Source organism: Camellia sinensis, unplaced genomic scaffold, assembly GCF_055761805.1.
Source record: "Camellia sinensis isolate YWXY unplaced genomic scaffold, ASM5576180v1 Unanchor11, whole genome shotgun sequence".
NCBI classification, from domain to species: domain Eukaryota; kingdom Viridiplantae; phylum Streptophyta; class Magnoliopsida; order Ericales; family Theaceae; genus Camellia; species Camellia sinensis.
Genome location: NW_028128989.1, coordinates 8,157,738 through 8,179,922, shown reverse-complemented (window position 1 = coordinate 8,179,922; position 22,185 = coordinate 8,157,738). Strand labels below are relative to the sequence as shown.

Sequence of the window (22,185 nt, the reverse complement as noted above, 5' to 3'; positions counted from 1 at the left end):
GGTGCATATGATACACACATTTTTTAAGGGTGTGTACCATATTATTAAAGAATATTGATGACTTAAACCTAAAATATGAACAATTTAAATTATTGAAACAGAACTCAAAAACCAATCCACTGAGCCGGATTAGACTATCCAGACTGACGAGTATATTTATGTTAGGTATGTTTAAAAATAAAAAAAAATTGCTCAAAATATTAAAAAAATTCAATAAAAACAAAAAAAACACGAAAAATAAAAAAGTAAAATTTTCTAAAAAGTGTTTTTGAAAAGTCGTAACCAAGCATAATGAATAGTCTCTCTTCAAATGAAGTTGCAAACAATACTAATTAAATCTTTTCAAATTGTTTACCACATTGTTGGAGGGAAAAAATTGGAGGATAGAACATTGCCCGTAAGATACATAGTCTAATTGATGTATAAATCGTCTACTTGGGAAGTTAAGGTTGGGGTTTTTTTTTGGGTTAAAATAGTCACAAAAAAAATAAAATAGACTTTTTAGCTCAATAAAACAAATTATCACATTCAATACATAATCATTACATTCTTTCTATCACAAAAAGTCAAAAAAGTCAAAAAGTCCTTCCCAAACGAGACTTTTAGTCCCAGACTAAAAAGTTAAAAAGTCAATCTACTTCCCAAATGAACCCTAAATTTTAAATATATATATATATATATATATATAACACTATATTCTTTTCTGAATGCGCATTGTCTGTTAAAAAAAATAAATTATTGACAATACTTGTAAGTAGCTTCTATAAAATAAAAATTAAATCAAAACTAAAATTGATAAATTAATTGAATATAAGATTTTTTTGGGTGTATAGAATATAAAATTGATTATATCATACGAAAAATTAAGTAGATTAATCATATTATTAATTAATTTTTTTTTTGAAAACTTAATTAATAAATTTTCATCTTTAAAAGTGGTAAAAAGTAAATTTAAATAAAAACATATACAATACGAAGAATTAAGAAATAATTAATTAACATTACTTTAAAATTATAAAAAAAAAAATGAATGATTCAAATCTCTGCTAAAGCAGTCAAAATGAACTTGTGAACAAAGTGTAGAAAATGAGTTACAGTTAATTTTTATGAGTAACTATTTTATCCTGAAAAATTAACAGAATTTAAAAAAAAAAAAAAAAAAATCAGTTGGCAAGAGAGAGAACATTTATCACGTTTTATTTATGTCTTGCTACTGCACGTTACAGTTAATGCTCATGCATCATTACGTTTTATGTCTTGTACCCAGAAAACGAAATGCTCATGCCATCATCCTCCTGGTGGGAATAAATTTGGGGTATACTGTACCGATCCATGGTAAAGTAAGTGGTGGGAAAAAATTAGGATATGCCGTACCGACCTAGATTCCCTTCAATCCATGGTACGTCACAGTAAGGCTTCAGTAATTTTAGACATATTTGATTGGATGGATTAAAATATAAGATTAAAATTATTAATTTGTGGATTTAATTATTCTATATTTATTTTAATATTTTGATTTAGGATTATTAATTCAATGGATAATTAATCTAACAAATTTGTGCAATGGATAATTTATCCTATTAATTCAATTGGATAGTGAATATCACACTAATTTAATAGGATTAATAATACCTCACTATTAGTCTTGTGAATCAAACATGACCTTAGAGTTTTGTAATTAATTGAGATGTGTATAAATTGATCTAAATATCTAATTATATATATATATATATATATATATTATGATTTCATTGAATTCAATAAATAATATGATAGGGATAATACATGTCATGTTTTAAAAACCTATTTGTTTGTAATAATGGAATGGAGACTCCAATTTATGGTTGTAAAAGATTCACATTAATTAATTTTAATTTTAAATAAAAAACAGTTAAAGGAAATCTTTTTAGTAATTTTACATTTTTGAAAATTTTAATTTTTCATTAAATGCTAGAAGTTATTAAATGAAATGGAAATTTTGATTCTATTGCATCTGTGAAACAATCAAGGGCAGTCATACACAATGGAAATCAACAGATACAGTAATAAAGAGATGTGATACAGTGATGGCAGATGGAAATGTTAGAGGAATGGACATAGCTAGCTTGATGTGGATTAGTATAGTAAATACAAATATAAATCTCCTGAGTTTGACTCATCAAATGGCTGTTTAAAAAGTCAAGTGGAAAAGAAATATTCATTTAGCCGATCTCATTTGATGGGATTTATGGTTTGGCTTGGTTTGGTTTGATTTGGTTGGTTTGCATTTGTAAAACAATCAAAAGCAGTCAACCCCAAGGGGTTGGCCTGGTGGATGCAATATGGGGCTTAGGAATGTGCTCCCTCTAAATCTCTAGTTCAACTCTCATTAGGAGCAATTTGCTCCTCAAAGTCACGCCCGTGAGTTTTGCCTAAGATTTGTCTGATCCCATAAATGAGACGCTTTGCGTGAATCTCAAAATTAGTTGAGATGTGCGTAAATTCACCTGAACACCCGGTTATTAAAAAAAAAAAGAAAAGCAATCAAACTAAACAAACCAAAAATCTACTACAGTAACTTATTTTCATGAAGCATGATGGTATCACCAATTAATGTGAAATTTTATATTGCCGTAATAATTGAAATAGTCGGAGACAAACTGTCCACTTGATTTTGACTAGTTGTTAATAGGAGTGTAAAAATGAGCCACGCCTTGAAGCCCGTTTGCGGCCCGGGATGGGCCTGACCCGTTTAGGCCCATTTAGACCTGGGCCTGAGCCTATGAGCCATTATTTTGCAGTCCGACCCGGCCTGTTTAAGGCTTGCTCGAGGCCCAGCGTCTTTTTTAAAGAAAAATAATAAAATTTTGATAGAAAAAATTAAAAAAAATAAAAAAAAAGGTCAACCCCAGCTCACCGGCCCACCTAAGGCCCGAATATCCTTGGGTTTAGTGTTGAGACTGGCCTATTTTTTTGGCCTATGGGGCAACCCGACCCGACCCGAATTTTGACTGGAGCCTGCGATGCTCGACATGGGTCGGACCAGGCCAGGTTGAGCCAAATTTGCACCCCTAGTTGTTAATACCATTACCATGGGATGTTGTCACCGTTTCTACTAGTTGTTTCTGATAAAAGAGCTAAGAATGCTCTATTCCAAAATATCATTTGACTATTTGCAATAATTTACTTATAATTATTTAGCCATGTCTTAAGTTTTTATATAATTCAAAATTTTCACATAATTTAATAATTTTAAATAAATTAAGACAAGATGACAGAAAATTTTAGAATAACAATTCTTTATCCCATGAAATAGACGCCGAAAATGTGACTCTTCTGTATACTATACATAAAAAACTAAAGTTGACAATTATGTTAACAGTGCAAACATCAAACATATATAGATTACATATATTTTGTATTCAGTTGTGTAACCAATTTATGATTTCCTAAACATATTCTAAATTTTAATGTTATGGGTTTTTGATTTCCTAAACATATTCTAAAGTTTAATATTCTAAGAAGCACTCATGTAACCGATTTTTGATGTTATGGATTAGTGGATGTTAAAGCTGTGGTTAATATAAAATAATCAAGAGTTCTATGTCTGAAGTGTGGTTGGAATTTGGGGTTCTTGCGTGTTGTTTTTTAGTTAAGTGCTTCTAAATTATTTGTTTTTGTTTTGTATTGTTTTGGTTAAAAAAAATAAAAAAATAAAATAAAATAAAATTGTGAGACTGAGGAATTGGTTGTATGAGTGCGAGTAATAGTAGCAAGAGTATTTTGAACTATTTAAACCTCTCTCGATGCATTATATTTTCTTATACCTTTAATTTTATGTTTTTAATAAAAAAAATATATATATATATATATATATTCTAAAGTTTAAGAAGAAAAACAAAGAAAAATCCAAGTCAATAAGGGTCAACTTAAGCTACATTTGGATTTCATTTGTTATGCATGTGTTCCTCATTTGGTTGCAGTGGCGGAGCTACGATTTTGGCTCAGAAGGGGTACTTTTGAATTAAAATATTAACAAAAATCATAATTTAACTTAATTTTTATTTGATGATAGGACTAAAAATTAGTGCGACGCAAAAGTTATATTTAAATATAAGGTCAAGTTAACTAATCATTATCTTTATTGTTATTAATTTATTTTATATATGACGATTATTACGGTTTAAAAAATAATTACATATACTCTCATAAAATACGAAAACAAAATTCTATTAAGATGCACACACTAGATATAGTGAGGATAGATAAAGAAATGAGAAAAAGATGAATAAATAATATACATAAGCTATTATATATTACTTATTTTTTTCACCGTTTTAAATAATTGAATTACATGGCAATATATTATTAGTTGTCATTAATTGTGTAATAATTATGTGTTCTATAAGAGGTGATATAAAATGGTCACAAAATATCAGTGATAAATTAAACATTTTTTTAAAGTGATATTACTTGGATTAATTTAAATTTTTTAATAAAACATTTACTTTAAATGATTTAAAGTAAATTTTATAATTTAATTTTTTTTAATAAAACATTTATAATATAGCATAATTAAACATTTAAAGTGATAGATTAAACATTTTTTTTAATAAAAAAAAGTAAAGAAATTTGTGATATAAAAATTTCAAGATATTACTTGGATTAAATTGAAATATATTTTTTTATTAGATTCAAAAAAGTAATTTTTCAAAAGTTGAGGGGGCACGTGACCCCTCTGGGCCTCACGTGCCTCCGCCCCTGTTTGGTTGTCTATTTAAGGAACAAGCTAGTGCCCATGCTAGCAAGTATGTTGGCATTTCCGAACACACTTTAATCAAAACACACAAACCCACAAGCCTCTTAATTTACATAGTAAAATCTTTGTCACAATATGGCCCTAAAATCACCCTTAGGTTACTCAAAAAGGGCATACGTGACATTTTTAGCAGGGAATGGTGATTTTGTGAAAGGTGTGATTACATTGGCTAAGTGTTTGAGGAAGGTGACGAGTGCTTACCCTCTTGTGGTGGTAATCTTGCCGGACGTGCCGGAGGACCACCGTAAGATCTTGAGGTGTCAAGGTTGCGTGGTGAGAGAGATGGAGGCAGTGCATGAGCGAGATTGAGTTTGAAAGCCCATACTATGAGCTCTGGTACTCCAAGCTTTCTATATGGAAGGCAAGATAAACCCATGAACGGCCGTACTATGGTACGGCTACTATTATTGACCTGTTGATTAATAGAAATTCTTGACACTTGTCTCTTTTAAAAATTATTTTTAATGATATATTTGATAAATGTTAAATTTTGATTTGTTAAATATTTTATCATACAGGGTGTAACTTTAATGTCATATTATTAGGGGTCATTTAAAGATGATAAATTAAGGGATGTAGCATTATTGTGTTTGTTAAATAAAGAACTTTTTTTTAAAAAAAAATTTCTTAGATATGAAGTAAAGAACTAAGGAGAATTCTACAATACACACTCTTTACTATATGTATCATTAGTTATGTCATTTTCATTTTTAGTTATGACTAATTTTTTTCTGTAGTAATGACATTATTTTGAAATCTTTAGTTATATCTCATGTGATGTTTGGTTATGACCTTTTTTTTTTTTTTTTTTTCCTCTTTTTTTCTCTTTTTTATTTTAAGTTATGATTTAAAAAGTATAAAATTATACTATTTTCTTCTTTAATTGTAAGGTGCATATAGTACACACGTCTTTCCCAAGAACTAATTTCGGTGTCATATATTTGTCATACTCATGTTTCGATTAGGAAAATGATATGCAAGGCTACTTTCGAGACTCACTCTTTAGACCCAATGATATGTAAGAAAGATGATTGGCTAATAACTAGTAGGGGTGTGCAAAAATCTGAATTACCCACGAACCTGTCTGGACCCGCCCAACCCACTAGTGCTATGGACAGTTTCGACCACTTTAACGGTCGACTAAGATTCTGTTTTGAAAATTTCATCTATTTTCGATCGGTGATCGGGTTTAAATAAATAAATAATTTATTATACCGACCCACCGAATTATATACAAATATATAATATACTTTCATTATTATTATGTTAGAGCATTGATAAAGGTATTACCTTTATCTTAACTCAGCCCCACTACTCAAAATAGGAAAATGTTTGGGACCCCCATAAAAAAGGACCCCTATGATCCCCACTGATGTATTAGTCATTGATGTGTTTGAATTTTTTTTTGAAATTTGTGTCTGACAGTGACATGAATGGTTCAGATCATTTTAGGGGTTATGGGGGTTGTGTTTTGTGGGGTCTCTATCATTACTGTTCAAAATATAAACTTCTCCCAAGTGCTAAGACATTGATGTCTCACCAATCTCTTTGTCTCCCTCTTTCCTCAATTCTCTCACCCGCTCTCTCCACTTCTCCATTACCCTTCCTCTCAAAAGACTGTAAAACGTTAATGTAACAACCCACATTCATGTCCTAGTCATGTTTGCATGCATTTATATGTTTTGCCATGTTAAGTTACTGTAACAACCTGTATTCATGTCTTAGTCATGTTCATGAGCATTTGTATGATTATGACTCGTTAAGCTTGCATTTGTATGTTTATGACTTGTTTTGCCTAAGAAAGGTCCATGCCTTGTTTTGTGTTTATGTGATTTGCCTAAGTGCTGTGTACATGCTTTGTCCCTTCCCTGTTATGCCAAGCCTAGGTCATGTTAAGCCTAGATCATTCTAAGCCGAGGTCATCTTCAGTCAAGAATTATCTTGGAACCCCTTTGTTTGACCTCCACCTTCGCCCTGACATATTGGCCGAGATGTCACTATCTAGGCCGAGGTGTTCATCGCCAAGGCCGAGATGTGTACTATCTAGGCCGAGATGTTACCTTTGCACCTAAGTGATCTTGTTCTGGAGTAGTATGACCTAGACCGAGGTGTGGCACATCTAGGCTAAGGTGTGGCACAGCTTAGTCAAGTGTTGTCCTTTCTAGCCGAGGTCATTGTCACCTTAGTTGCCGAAACTTTGTCCTTAGCCGATGTCATCACTTGCCAGAGTGCCTTACCGGGTAGCTTGTTAGATACACTTTGTCATAATCTTGTCTTGTCAATCTATCACCTTTTTGAGGAGAACCAACCAGCCGTTGCCATGTGTCCGAGCTGAGGGTTAAGTCAGCCGGCAGAGGGAGAAAGCTATCATTTGCTATATCTTTGTTTTGAAGAGGAGAGAGAAACTCTAGGTGAGGAAGAGAAGTTCTTGAGGGAGAGTAGATTTCCAAGCTTGATCCCTAGAGATCGAACCGTTAGATTCGCGTTCTAAGGTTAGATTCTTGATCTGCCCTTGTTGTTCTTTATGTTTATGTTATTGCATTGCATGATTGAATATGATTTGTAAGCCTTGCATTGCTTTGAAGTTCGGTTTTAGAAAGAGAAAATAGCATTCATGTGTTCTTCAAGAAAAGTCATGTTTTGATTCGAAAGCTCATGCCTAGATTCATGTTTTTGTGTTTGTTTTCATATGATTTTCAAGTATGGGTACCCAGGTCCATGTTTTCGAACTCATAGCATGAAATCCCAGATTTTTGTAATAAAGAAGTTATGATTTTAGCATTCATGTTCTTCATGATCTTCATGTTCATGTTCTTCATGTTCTTCACGGGTGAAAACCCAGATCTCCAGACCTCACTTCCCGAGGTGTAGTCGCCGAGATCACTCTTACCTAGACCTCACACTTAGGCCAAGCATCGTATCTCACCTTGGCTTAACTTGCATGATCACTTACACCTTTAGTTTGTCTTGTGCGCACCTCGGTATGCAGCCGCACGCCGAAGCCTAGGTAACCACACCTCGGCCAGGAGGTGTGGGACCTCGGCAAAGACCTGGTTGGTACCCAGCATGTCTTCCTAACATGTAAAACAGTGTTTTGACTTCCAGCACGTTTTCCCGAGATCATTTGCATGCATGTAAGACTTGTTTTGAGAAGTGCATTCAGTAGACTTTGCTATGTGTTTGTAGGACTTGGACCTTTGCCTTGACCCCGACGTCCCAAGAACTATGTGAGTGGTATTTTTAATAAAGCTATGTTATAAGGTTTTGATAAAGCTTTGCCTTGCTTTGATAAAAATATTTGTTAAGCATGAATGATATCCCTATTTTATGTATCAAGTATAAGCTTTATTTTGGATGACATTCTTGGAACCGTCCTTTCGTGTTAGGGGACGTTAAGCCTAAGTAACGCCATCCTTTCGTGTTAGGGGACGTTAAGTCTAAGTAGCACCGTCCTTTCATGTTAGGGGACGTTAAGCCTAGGTAACATAGTCCGTACGTGCCAGGGGACTTTAAGCATTTATGGCACAAGTCCTTTCGTGCTAGGGGACTTTAAGCCTATGTAGCATAGTCCTTCCGTGCTAAGGGACTTTAAGCCTAGGTAGCACCGTCCTTTCGTGCTAGGGGACGTTAAGCCTAAGTAGCACCCTTGTTAAGATATCGGCCACCGACGGACTATGAACGGGTGTGCTTGATGCCGAGGTTATGCTTTTGTTTTGTCCGGAATGTCATCACCCTATGTTTTAAGATTGACGTATGTTAAGTAAGTAAGTTTTGAAAGACCAAAGTTCGATTGATGTTTTATTTCAAGCCAAGCTAAGCTATGTTATGTATGATTTTGACAAAGATATACTATGTAGTGTTTGAAAAGACCTCGGGTATCATTCATTTAACTCCTTTATTACTTATATCATTCACTGAGTATCCAAGCTCACCCACCCTATGTATATATGTAGGTAACAAGCAAGAAGTCGGCTACGCCGAGATGTGTGTTTTGTATGCATGTTATGTCGGCAGTGAGGATGTCGGCAATCTTGAAGATTATGTTTCTTGACTTGTATTTCATGTATTTTGTTCACGTCGGCTTGAGAAGCCTTTTATCAAGATGTAATATGTATTTTTGTACTTCATTTTATTTGTATTCAAGTTTTAAAACTGTGTAAAGATGTATGCCATTCCATTTGACTTATGCACTGCTCTTATGGACCACTTATATTGTAAATTATTGCTTTCGCACATGTTAGCCCCATATAGTTATACTCTGATTGTGTGTGAATTTTGGAAGTTGGCCTTCGGTAATCTCGGATTACTGGCCATCACGGCACCAAACTACTAGGGGCGGTTTGGGGTCGTGACAGTTGAAATCTTCTCTACCTATATCTCTCTCTCTCTTTTTCTCTCTCACACCGATTGATCCTATCCCTCACTTCTCTAACGAAAACTCTCTCTCTCTCTCTCTCTCTCTCTCTCTCTCGATTTACCTTATTGAACACTAAAATCCTAATCTTCAGCTTATAAATCTACCGAATCTAAAACTTTTCTAGCAAAAGAGCGTCGATTGAAGAGATGCACAGTGAGTAAGGACGATAGTGACATTGTGCCCTGGTAGAAAGGTAAGTTTCTCCTTTATATTTTCAATTTTGTCCACTGTTTTCTATCATATCTAGTGTGTATATAAGAAAGGTAGATTTGTATTGTATATGTGTGATTTTGTTTGTATATTGGTTTGGTATTAATTTTGTAGGCAAGATGAATAGAAGCCATAAAACTGAAATGGTGAATGAAAGTCACTGACCGAAAACCGCCCGCCAAACCGGACACCCGATGTGCACGGTTTTGATCATTACCTCGGGCAAAATCGGATGAACATTTCTCTACCCAAAGCAAGCCGGTTCGAGTGATGGTTCTATGATAAAACCGAGACGACTCAACCCTTGCACACCCCTAATAACTAGAGAAAATATGAGAGAGAAAATTGACTTAGATATTCTAATTGATTGTCACGTTATTGAGTTTAAAAATTAGGCCTAACTTTCGCACTTGAATAACAATGCTCATTGGATTAATGTGGCACAAATAGCAGTGATACATCTATATAATTTTTTTCTTGAATGAGCTAATAAAATAGAATGCATGTAAGTAGAGTTTTGAGAAAGTATTGAAGTGTAAGTCAACTTTTTAAATTTTACTTGCCATGTCATTCAGGGGTTTGGAGGAGAAATTGTGTTAATGAATCGTTTTTTGTGGCATAAAATATACCAGACCTCTATTTGTTATATTTTTTAATTGAAAATAATTTCTATAAAAAGAAAAAAACATTTACAGGTAAGTCCCATTTTGTGATTGTTTATAAAGGAGTATGATAATGTGACACTTATTTTGATTTTCAAATTTAAGACATCAATTTTAAAATTGAAAAAATTCTTTGCAAAATTGAAAAAACTAAAAAATTTATGTTCAAAATTGAAAATTTTCTATCTATGAAGGAGTATGATGATGGAACATTTTTGTGCAAAACTAATTTTTTTTTTTTTTCAGTTTTAACTGAAAAATTGATAATTTTTTTTTTGGTTTTAATATTGAAAAAAAAATGATAATGCTCTCAGTTTCAAAAGTGAAAAAAATTGAGAAATTTCTCAATTTTATTGGATAATTTCACAAACTGAGAAATTGTCAAATTTTGAACAATTAAAAATAATATTTTAATTTTTTCAAATTTTATATTCAATATTAATCTTGTTTGATAGATCTCATTGAGTAGATTCTTGAAATATAAATTTTATTTTAATAAAATAGGTATAATGAAAGTTATGAAATTTTTAAGTTAGGAAACAACAAAATAAAATAATGAGTTGGGAAAAGTTATCTAGCCCTCTTGGGGTATAGTCACGTGTTGCCCAAAAGAACTGTGATTGGTGGACAGGATGAGACCCATAATTTTGTATTGGAATATAGGGCATAATGTTTAGTAATTGGTGGATGAATTATCATGTGGTACACTTGAAATACTTAATAAATTTTTTTTTTAACACTTGATGAATTGACACTTTTCAATTCTTTCTATGTTTTTATAAGGGCAAAACAGTCATATAAATAAAAATCTTTTGCAAATGGGACCTTAAATAATGAAGTTGGATTTCACGGAATACCAACCTTACAAATTATGACTTTTGAATAATTAATCTCAAAAAGAATAATTAAAAGTTATATAAAACTTTTTCCTTGGACTGGTTTGACAAATGCTTTTTGGAAATATTTTTGTTGATATTTTTTTTAATGGCATTTTGTTTTTTTTTTTTTAAATTTTGTCGAACTTTTTTCTAAGTTTTAGGTCTGAGACGGTGAGTAGACCTTAGAAATTTAAATTTTTCTTAAATCAATAAAGACCAAAAAAATTGGTTTTTCTTACCTTTTTTTTTTTTTTTTTGTATTTAGTTACATTTTTTTTTTATTATTTAAGTTTTTTTTTTTTTTTCAATAATGGTGGTGATGAAAGTGGTTGTGGACGGGTGGTGATGACGGAGTGATAACGGAAGGATATTTGTCGTGGTGTACTGATGGTCACTACAACTTATAAAGATTTTTAAGAATTAAATTATTTTTTTCCTATTGTCTATTCATTTAAAGAGAGAATGGAAGCAGTCCATTTTCTCATAAGAAAAATAAAAGAAGAGTATGTGGACGTTACTGTACAAAAATTTGAAAAATACAATGTAACATTAAATGATTATCTGAATTTTACTCTAAAAATGAAATAGATAGTGTTGATTTAAAGTTTGTGAAATATGACTCATATTTACAATAATGGTAATTCATAAATATATTTTTCTGAATAACTTTTGAAGTATTTTTTTTAAATTCCTAATATTGTTATAAATTTTTTGTATAGAATCATGTGATATTATTATATGTCATTTCATTTTAATTCAAAACAAGTGACTAAACATTTTTCTATTACCGTTTGTGTAGAACCGGCAGCAACGGCTAGTTAACTGATAAAACACAAACATATTTGCTTTATTTATTTATTATTATTTATTGTTTATTTAAAGATAGCAATATTTGCGCATTTTTTTAACATAACTCCCTCACACGGGCCATTAAAGGGAGAATAGCAAAAAAAAGAGAGTATAAGATCATTGCAAAGTAATAAATGTATAAATGATTTATGCATTGAATTGTGCAAATAAAATTTGTACCGCTATCATTTTACAGTTATATCTCTTACTCATCACTTTTTTTTGAAAAATTTTCCCATTAAATATGTCAGTTTAAGAGAATTGTGTTTGATTGATCAGATTACATAAAAATTGACCTTTCTTGATTCAAAACATAGTAATTGAACAAAAGTAATAATTAAAAAAAAATTACTACACAAAATTTGACACAATCATCTCATATAAGTGAGTTATGTAACGGAGTTATATCTGATTCTATGATCAAATTCAATTCACATAAAAATAAATAAATAAATTGAATTAAAAAAGGTTCAATTATAGATTTTGGTGGTTTAATGTGCAGTTAGAAGAGTACAACAAGATGATCTATCTGTTAGATAATGTCTCAATGGGACCACATAATTAAATGTGGTGTTACCATTTATAAGAAGCCTACAATTTAAGTGATTCAATTTAGTTAATAGACTTAAGGGTATATGTGTTATGGACCTAATGTGTAGATACTAGTTGTATAATTTCTATTTCTATGAGGGGCAGAAATAGAAATTAAAACATGTTGGTTAAAGTTGGTTTTCATTCCTTTTGAACTTCCACAACCTTTCAGTTTTGAAAACCAATAAATAGAAATTAAAACCAATAATGGTTAAAGTTGGTTTTTATTCCTTTTGAACTTCCACAACCTTTCAGTTTTGAAAACCAATTACAACCTTTAAAAGGTTATGGTCCCTATTCCTTCCCAGGTGGAAATAAGAACACTGCCATTTTCTTCCTAAATCCTCTCAAGGAGAAACATAAGGCACCAAAGGGGAAAGGATTAGAAGGCAATAACATAATCAATAACAAAAAGGTCATTGATAATCACGCTTCCGTTTAACCGTTCATCAATGGATTCAGGTATGTCATTTTGTTTTGATTTCTTGATAATACACATGGTAAATGATCCAAAGTGTAAGGTTTATGTTCTGAAATTTATGTTTACAATTGGTATCAGAGCTAGCATATCATGTGTCTTATCAGAATTGATATGCTTTATTCATTCTATTTAGTTTCCTGAAATCAGATTCTGAATTTTCTTATGGATGTAAATTCTGTTTTTTTCCTGTTTTGTTCTGTGAAAATGGCAATCTGTTTTCTGGAATTGTAAAATGATTCGGTGGGCAGTTTTTTTTCTCTCAAATGGATGAACATCATGTATTTATATATATATAGATATATCTTGCGATTTGATCGGTTTAATTTTGAACATCATAAAAAAAAAAAAAAAAACTATTTGTTTTTGGACTCGTCAATTCTATTTATATATGTATATATGTAATTGGAATTGCTGCAGATTATATAACATATACGGGGTCACAAATTTAGAAATCTTTAAATTTAATGTAATTTCATACAACGTCCACAGAAATTTAATTTTCTAACATTCTCAATATATGTCAATTCAAACAAGATGTCACAAAAGTGATCTCTCTTGTCTAGATTGTTTTATATGGAATGTTTTGAAGTTCATGTCTGTGTATCTCATGCGGGTATTTATCGGTCCAAAGACATGATTAAGACTTGGCAGAATTACACACACATTTTGTGGTGATAAACATGTGTCAATTGTCAAGAAAACCTAATGTGAATAATAAATCCATCAAAAGATAGATTTGTTATTTGACATAACTTATTGTCAATGTTTGATCATTACAACAAGAATACCACTTACAGTTAATATCACTACCCAAAGGCTTGGTATTAATGTTGTGCTAGGTATCTTGAGATGTTGTCATTAAATTAATTTATTTAGAGATTATCTGTTTGGTAACTTATTCAAGATGAGGTAATTGTTCCTGAGGAACAAACTCTACAACCTCAACCTCAAGAATCTGTGCCATTAAGGCGATCCACCAGAGAAAGGAGATTTGCATTTTCAGATGATTATATTGTATATCTCCAGGAACATGAGGTAGAAAATGGAATGTCGAAAGATGATCCAATCAACTTTCGTCAAGCCATGGAAAGTTCTAACTCTCATAAGTGGATAGAAGCCATGAATGAAGAATATAAGCACTGCAAGACCACTTAAGTTATATTGTGACAATAAGTCTGCAGTTTTATATTCCAATAACAACAGGAGCTCGACAAAATCAAAGCATATTGATATCAAGTTCCTAGTTGTAAAAGAAAGAATGCAGAGTGGACAAATTTCTATAGAGCACATTGGGACAAACTCCATGATTGCGGATCCACTTACGAAGGGACTACCACCCAAGGTCTTTCATGAACATACTACTCAGATGGGTGTTGTTCTATTTGAGAACATTCTGGTTTAGTGGGAGTTTGTATTTATATTACTGCTTTATGTCAGCCTTGAGTTTTATCTATGTAATTAGATTAATTTCTGCAGAAATGAAATATTCAGTTTATTACGCTCTGTTACGTATTGTGAAGTATTGATCTCAATAAAGTTAAGTAGGACTAGTTGGAAATAGGCATGTATGGATCACATCACATGTAATTTCCATGCTACACATCCATGATTGATCTATGTCATTTAGCTATATTAGTATACGTGACCATTGGTGGGTCGAGTTACGATTGATGTAACGAAGACCGCTTTGATCCTATATTAATATAGTTAATGGACAAGATTGTTTGGATACCCTCAAGTTATGATAACAAATTTCTGAGCTCACTAAAGTTAAGCACATTTTTCAGGATACATATGTGGTCCAGTGGGAGATTGTTAGATAATGTCTCAATGGGACCACATAATTAAATGTGGTGTTGTCATTTATAAGAAGCCTACAATTTAAGTGATTCAATTTAGTTAATAGGCTTAAGGGTATATGTGTTATGGACCTAATGTGTAGATACTAGTTGTATAATTTCTATTTCTATGAGGGGCAGAAATAGAAATTAAAACATATTGGTTAAAGTTGGTTTTCATTCCTTTTGAACTTCCACAACCTTTCAGTTTTGAAAACCAATAAATAGAAATTAAAACCAATAATGGTTAAAGTTGGTTTTCATTCCTTTTGAACTTCCATAACCTTTCAGTTTTGAAAACCAATTACAACCTTTAAAAGGTTATGGTCCCTATTCCTTCCCAGGTGGAAATAAGAACACTGCCATTTTCTTCCTAAATCCTCTCAAGCATAAACATAAGGCACCAAAGGGGAAAGGATTAGAAGGCAATAACATAATCAATAACAAAAAGTTTATTGATAATCACGCTTCCGTTTAACCGTTCATCAATGGATTCAGGTATGCCATTTTGTTTTGATTTCTTGATAATACACATGGTAAATGATCCAAAGTGTAAGGTTTATGTTCTGAAATTTATGTTTACACTATCTGGATGCAGACGTCCTAGTCATAGACAACATCGACCATCTCTTTGACTTGCCCGATGGTTACTTCTATGCTGTCTCGGACTGCTTCTGTGAGCGGAGCCATTCATCCCAGTACTTGATTGGGTACTGCCAACAATGCCTAGATAAGGTGACATGGCCACCTGAGATGGGTTCACCTCCACCTTTGAACTTCAATGCCGGAATGTTTATGTTCGAGCCTTGTCATGTAACTTATCAGAACGAACTTAGGGCTCTACACATACTCCTCCTGGACCCGTCGCAGACCAGGTGAGTTATCCACATGTATATCACTATTATTTTAATCGGGAAATACTCCGGTGTGTAATGCACTGAATGCAATTTTAATATAAAATTATGTAAATTTTTATGAATTTATATAAGTAATCTTATAAAAATATATAAGTTGACCACAAATTCGCGAAAGTTCATAAGAACTTAAATGATTTTGTGAATTTACGTAAATTTATATTCGACTTATACATTTTTGTGAGATTATTCATATAAGTTTGTAAAAATTTACGTAATTTTATATCTAAGGTATATACTACATGTATTACACATGAGAAAATTTTCCACTTCAATAAGATGGTTTCTTGTTGTCTTTTTTAATAGTTTTTTTGAATAATTTTTTTTATAAAATTACAATACTTTTCACTTCTGTAAGAGTAGAAGACCATAAGAATATTTATAAAAAACTAAAAATAAAATAGAAAAGTTCACTAAAAAGAAGTGGAAAAAAAAGAATTCTTTGCTTTTCTTTTTGTCTTTAGTTTTTTTTTTTTTTTTTGAAAAATATACTTTCTAAATATTTATTAGATCGAAATGTAAAATCTCGTATTTTTTAAATATTAATATTTTAATGAAGGATATTGGTGATTTATTATAATAATTTAATAGTGAGATTTTTAGAGAAAAATATAATTTAATTTATTTCTTGTATTTTATTTTTCCTCTTTTATATCTACTTCATTATTATTCATTTCTTTTTGAAAATAAATTTGATCTCATTATTCATCTTTTTCCAACCTTTCACTTCCTCTTCCGGTGGGATTGACAAACTGAAAAATTAAAATATAAAAAAATTAATAAATAAATAATACTAGAAGCTTCAAAAAATTTATTTAAATTCTTATCAATTATCTCACATAAATATAGCATTCATATCATATAAGTCTTACACTCATATATAAGACATTTAATAAAAATTTTAAAATCTCTAAATTTTTTATGAAAAAAATTGTAGCCGACAGCACGTGGCCGTTAAAACTCAGCATATGGCCGGTGAAACCAGCCAACCCAATTCACTTTTGGCCCCATTTATTTTCAGAAGTAGAATAGAGGGGATTCATAGTGAGGGAATTGATAGTGAGGGGATTAAGTAAAATTGTGCTTGTTTTGATGATAGTTGTTGGTGTAGGAATTGTTAAATTATTTTTATATAAAATAATAAAACAAATAAAAAAATATAAAAAATTAAACATTAATATTTAAGAAAAAATTCCCAATATATAAAAAATAAAAAAATAAAAAATTTCTAATCCCCTCACTATTTTTCTAATACCATCTCTATCTGCTCCATCTCAATCCCCCTTCCAACCTCTATCTATATCACCTCCTTCATCCTAATCCTCTCCCAAACTTTATAAACAAACACAACACTAAATAATCTCATATCTATCCTAATCCCCTTCCATCTAGTTAATCGGCCTTTTGGTTTTTCAAAACACCATCATTTCATCATTTCCTTATTATCATTGTGACTGCTTTCCATTCTATCTAGGGATGTGTTAGAATGATGGTTAAAATTTGATTTTTAATTTTTAATTAATTTTTTTTGATTTTTTAAAAAAGTAATTAAAAAAATTAGTAAAAAGTTACATTTAGTTTTTTTTTTATTATTGATATTTATTTATGATGTTATATTATAATAAAACAACTAAATTATCCGCACTCAATTTAGAAAATTTACATTTTCACACATGAATAACCCTAAATAATATGAAAGGTATAATTATAATTTCATAGATAATTTTTTTAGGCCTTTCCAAATGACTTTTATAATAAAAAAACCAATCTAACTTTTTTTTGAACAAGATGCAATACACAACTTTTAACTAAAGTTCCCAATAGGCAAGTTGTTTAATTTATCCTTTCCTATTTCCTATAATTGAGCCTACTCCTCACTTTCTTCCATCAATTGTTTCTGCCTCTTCTCATCCCCCTCTCTGGGTTTCCTCTCTCCGTTTTATCTTTGTGTTTCTCTCGCAAATTGCTCCCTCTTCTTTTGTTAATATATTATTTGATGTTCCGAATTATTTGGGGCGTTACAAGAAAAACCTTAAGAATAAATACTTTTGACACAAATTAAAATAATAAAATTTAGTAAAGACATATGTTCAACCAAAAAATAATAATTTACAATTCAACTTATTTAACTAAAATTATTTACAAAACCATGGGGTACGCAAGAGATGCAACCCAAATGATTCTCACATTTTAGTAATTCTTTTCCCACCTCCCACTAAATAGTAATTTCCCACTAAAAGAAAGAGGTAATTTTTTTCGCCTATACCAAATAGAGATACGTCGTCACAATAAAAATAAATTTAAACCATATATACATTCATTTGTTTGTAAACTTTTTATTATTATATTATTATTGTTATTGTTGTTATATCAATTTAATTGTTATTGATTTAGACAGTGGGTTTCATTATTTTTTTGTTTATTTTTTGGAGAGAAATGAACAAAGTGTCCACCAATAAATGAGATAACTAGGTTGCAAATTATTTGTTCAACCACATTATTCTATGTATAATTCATATTCTACTTGTATAGATAGTGTGTGGGTGATTTTCTAACCACACTGCCCGCCTAGTAATCAGCCGGAGAGCACCGGCAGAATAGATGGCTTCAGCAAACCTGTAACAGAAAGAAAAGACTCCGGCGGTGGCTCTTCCACCCGGGGGCACTCCGACGATCAAGTCAGTATATCTCTCAAAGATAATCAAGTGCTAAACTCACAAGCTTGAGTATAAAACTGCGTACCTTAGACCTACGGGGGTGCCTCTCTTTTATAGTTTACTCAATCCAAGTCCCACTAGAAGTCTGACTTCTATGGACTCCAATTCAATGTCAACTTTGGACTCTTCAAGAGATAAAGATAAACTCTCTAAGAGCTTTATCCTTATCTTAGCAAAGTCTTCTCTTTTATCTAGGTCTCTTGCCCCTTATCCATTTATCCGCCTATCTTGGATTTCTATATCTTTGGAGATCACCTCGGCCTCGCCAAAGATAACCTCGGCATAACTACAAGACACGTGGCACCTCGGCTGACACGTCGGCGTCACCATGCCACGTGTTGGTATTCAGAAAATACATCCCCACAACTACCCCCTAGGTTCTATTACCTCGGCATTCTGAGGTGATGGAACCTATATCTGTATTTTCTTCCAGTACCTCGGCGTGAGAACTCTTCAGCCGAGATCATTCATTTTAGGCCGACATGCCTTCATCAGAGAACAAGAACTCAAACAAATTCCCTCATGCGCATGAGCTGTCATGCATTTCTTCTCAACCGTTCCCCCTACGTGTTCTATCGTCATTGGCCCGTGTCTGTGACGCGCTTGTAAAGCCGTCTTTCACCTGTCTGCGCCGTCTGACGCATACGTTCCTCCAGGCGCAATAAATGCCCTGTTTTGCCGCCGTTTCAAGTTTTTTACAAAACTTTACTTTCTGTCTTCGTTTCTTTACTTTTGCTCTTGATTCTCTGGCTTTCTCTCTCTCTCCCAAATCCGCCATTGCTCTAGCTTCAAGCTCTGCAACCATCTTCATTCTTCCATTTCAGCGAGGGTTTCGCCGTTCCATCGTGTCTACAGCCGTTGCCTTACTTCGGCGACTTTTATCCCGGCTTCATTTGTTCTGGTAAGCCCCTGTTCCTCTCATTCCCAATTTCTTCTATATACTTTCGTTTACTTACTGCCATTATTGCTCTGTTCAAACCTTTGATTTGCTGAACTATTTGTCTGGATGCGTCTATTCCATGATTTCACTCATACTTTGAACATTTGCATTGTTTCAATACTTTTCTTGCCACTGTTCTTGACCTTTTACTTCTGTATTTGTCATGTTCTTGATAGCCCATCCTTGTTCTTGTTTCTGAAATTTCGCCTTTGTGTTTTTTTTTGTTTTGTGTCTTTGCCAGATCTCTGCTTTCTTTCCATCTTTGCCTTCATAGATTTAGGTTTGGGCTTTGTCTATAGAACCTTCAATTTTTAGGAAAAACTGAAACAATCCTTGCCAGCATATACCTAGGGTTTCGCCGAGGTCCCGATAACCTCTTAAGAACACCTTTCTTTCTGAAACCAAGCCCTCTGTCTTTAGGCCGACGTTATGGGTATGTGGAGACATAGGGTAGATACCCCGATCAAACTCGAGTACTTTAGGCGGGAGTTCTCTATTCCTGCCGATGTCCATCTAAGGCTAGCTGAAGATAATGACTCTATCATGCCCACAGATGATTCAATGCCCTTTCCTATAGTAGCTTTTACCGAGTGCGGACTCCGGCTCCCACTTAACATTCTCTTTCGCGAAATTCTTCACTTTTACAAGTTGAACCCTATGCAACTTGCCATAAACTGTTATCGAGTGATCAATGGCATCATAGCTTTAGCTAGGCAAGAGAACGCTAGGATTACCCTGGCCGACATTCAGTACTGTTATACCATGTGCCCCCTTAGCCTGAAGGAAAAAGGCTTCGTTTATTATCTTAAGCCGAGGTCGACAGAATACAAAATTGTAGCTGACCTCCCAGACTCCAACAAGGGGGCTGGAGATGACTACGTTATTGCATCGGGAAATTGAGAGTGTGGCCCAGACGAGGACGCCCATCTCTACCCTCTTCCCCAAACTATTAAAGAGGGCAAGGGTAAGAGCCCAATGTCAATACTTTAGTTGTTTCTATTCAAGTCTTCAATATTTTATCTATTTCTAATGTTTATCTCTTCTTGCAGACGTTCGTAAGTTACCAAAAGACTTTCGCCAATCCTACGTTCCCAGCAGAGACTTAAAGAAGCTCCTAGATCTGCCAATCCAAAAGCGCAAGGCCCCATTGGTATTGAATTTTATTCCGACGTATAAGTCGACTTTGCCCGACGTTCCTAAACGAAAGAAGAAAAGCCTTTCTCCTCCTACTGCCACAACTCAAATCGCCTCTTCATCACGAGCAGACCAAGGATCCATTTCTGACCCAGCTGATCTGCCATCTACTTCAACCCCATACTTAATCCCAATACTAGAAAGAAAACGTCGGCGACGTCTTGTCAAGACTGTTGAGATGGGTCGCCCGAAGCCTGTCGTTGTTGATCTCTTAGCAGACCTACCTGCCGATGTTGATGCTGTTCCAGCTCAATCCATGCCCCCACCAAAAGCCAAAAAGAATAAAAAAAGGCTCAGCCCAAGGCCAAAGCTACTGAGGTTGAGGCTGAGGATGCTCTGCCCATCTCATAATTGGCTGAGAGTAAAAAGAGTGCTTCTGCTTCTGCCAAGAGGTCTGCTGAGGCCCAGCCGTCAGAGTCCACTCAATCGAAGAAACCGAGGTCATCGTCTGCGACGACCTCGGGTTCCAAAGTACCAAGAGTCCCCTGGGTGCTTGAAATCACCCTGGAGGATAAGCCTGTTCTAGCTTCTGACAGTGCCGAAGACATAAACGTCGGCGTGGCACTCAGTACTGCTGTTCTCCTTCCTGGTGATCTTGAGCGAAATGCCAAGATGAGCGAGTATGAGAACTACGCCCTCATGCTCCAACGCTCTGTACAAGTAAGTTCCCCCATTTGGTAATTTGTCTTTTTGTCCCTTTTTTCTATACTTGCAAGGTTTGTGTAATAACTTTTCCCTTGGGTTCTTTCAGGCCATTCAACATGCCCATTCTCTCTCCATGTAAGCTTTTGAAACAAGGGAGAAGTTGGCCGATATGAGGCGGGAGGTTTCTGCCTTGAAAAAGGAAAACAAAACTGTTCTGACAAAGATGAAGAAGCTGGAAGATCAGGCCGAGGCTGCCACTAAGGCCCAACAGATGGCCGAAAAAAAAGCGGAGTCTGCTGAGGCTATCAGAAAAGTTACCGAGGCCGAGAAAAAAAAGGCCGAGGTAAAAAAGGCCCAAGCCGAAAAAGAGCTTCAGAAGGCTCTGGCCACCAAAAAAGCCGAGATCAAGGAAGCTGATGAGAAGGCTTACGCCCAGGGCATGGCCGACGTCACTGAGGAATATAAACTTCAAGTCAGGCAGGCATATAACAGGGGCTTCTCTCTTGGTTGGATGGCCCTTGCCAAGAAGCTTAACATTCCTGACGATTCGCCACTGCGCAAAGCCGACGCTATTCCTCTTCCATTTCCTCCACCTCCAAACCAAGCTGAAGATGAATCTGAGTCTGAATCTGAGGATGAGGATAAGGATGATGATGAAGCTTTGGTAAGGAAGCCCAAGGATAAGTCTCCTCCTCAGGATGATCAAGTCCTAGACTTGACTCATGAGGAGGAGGAGGAGGTTATCAAGGAGACCATTCCTGAGCAAGCGTCATCTGATGTTCCTCCAGTCGGCAAGAGCGTTGATGAGACCCTTGCTGAGATCGACGCCGAGATTGCTGCAGATAAAGAAGCCGAGGTATCTCTTCAGGAGACTTCTCAGGTTCAGATCCAGCCAGTTGTTGATGCTGAAAAGTCTTAGCTTTCATGTCTTTTCTTTTGCACCTTTGTACTTTGTTTTATTTTCTGGACAATGTAAGCTTCCTTTCATGGCCGATGTGCCTTTCTGTTGTACACAACTGCAAGTTTTTCTATGGATGTTTTAATCTTTTAA

At 33.8% G+C, this 22,185-nt stretch overlaps 1 pseudogene; it reads left to right on the top strand.

Moving 5' to 3' along the window:
• The first annotated feature begins 4,873 nt into the window (after window positions 1-4,873).
• LOC145814503 (galactinol synthase 1-like) lies at window positions 4,874-20,401 on the top strand (annotated as a pseudogene).
• Window positions 20,402-22,185: the final 1,784 nt, after the last annotated feature.